A 1,218-nucleotide genomic window follows, 5' to 3' on the forward strand; every position below is an offset into this window, starting at 1 on the left:
TATATATATATATATATATATATATATATATATATATGTGTGTGTAGTAAGTTATCAAATGCTACATCTTCATTGTAGATATGTGTGTATATGTAATTGTATACGTTGCAACTCTCTACCCACCCACTAAACCTGATTCAGCTGTTTCTACGATCAAAGCCGTTCCAATCATGACCACCTGCTTTTAATATATTCAGCCTCCCTTCCTCATATTTGCACGTACGTCATTCTCTTGTTAGGAGGAGCACTAGACTGTTATATCTAGCAGGTCGAGTGACCTTGCTGCTATTTCAATGTTTTGAATTGTGTCTGTATAAATATATATGTGTATATATATATATATATGTATGCACACACACACACACGTGTGTAATTAATGAAATGGTAAATGACCTGGTTTTTAATATTGAATTTGTGTGTATGCTTCTATAAATATATACCCATACATACGTATGTGTAAATATATGTACAAGCATTTGTATAGATGTATTTATGTTTTGAATATATAGTTGCGTTTACATGTATATATATATATGACGTATTTATATAAATATATATACATATGAAATTTATGAGCGTGTTCGCGCCTATTGTTGAATATGTAGGTCAAGCTAAATAGTCGTTTGTGTGTGTGTGTGCATATACATAGCATATACACACAGGTTTTTATTTACAATAAACATAGGAGCTTATTGTTTCTGGTAAAGTAATTTATAAATTCTTCACTCCGGCGTGTTTATATATTCTACGCAGACCTCTCCTTCACATATCCCCCCCCCCTCGCTCTGGTCTTTTACTCTTTCCTCCCCCTCCTTCGCTGATATAGTTTAACCTTCTCTCTCTATCTCTCTCTCTCTCTCCCTCGTTCTCTTAGTTTTTCTCCTTTCACCCCTCCTCCCACTGTTACACTACCGATCTCTTTATCTTTCTCCCCTCCCTAGCCACATTTTCCTCCTCCTCCTACTCCCCCTCTTCTGCCGTGGTTGACTAATATTGAGTAATGATAGTGGTGGTGGTGGTATGCGGAGTTGTTTTTTTTAACCCTAGGCCATTGTTATTTCTAGATGGGCCACAGATCGTAGTGGTTCTCAACTGAAGTCAATGTGGCCCTTGAGGGTGGGGGCCACGAATTTATCCAATAAATTTCTGATACTTCTACAATTCACAAAATATTTTAGCAATTTTTGTTTCGTTTGTTTTAAAATTTCTAATAATATT

General features: G+C 35.6%; 1 protein-coding gene across 2 annotated transcripts in view; it reads left to right on the forward strand.

The window, feature by feature from the left end:
- Positions 1-1,218, forward strand: part of LOC106878321 (serine/arginine-rich splicing factor 7) — a 12,753-nt gene that overhangs the window by 3,152 nt on the left and 8,383 nt on the right. The window lies entirely within an intron of this gene.

Source organism: Octopus bimaculoides, unplaced genomic scaffold, assembly GCF_001194135.2.
Source record: "Octopus bimaculoides isolate UCB-OBI-ISO-001 unplaced genomic scaffold, ASM119413v2 Scaffold_81308, whole genome shotgun sequence".
Lineage (NCBI taxonomy): Eukaryota > Metazoa > Mollusca > Cephalopoda > Octopoda > Octopodidae > Octopus > Octopus bimaculoides.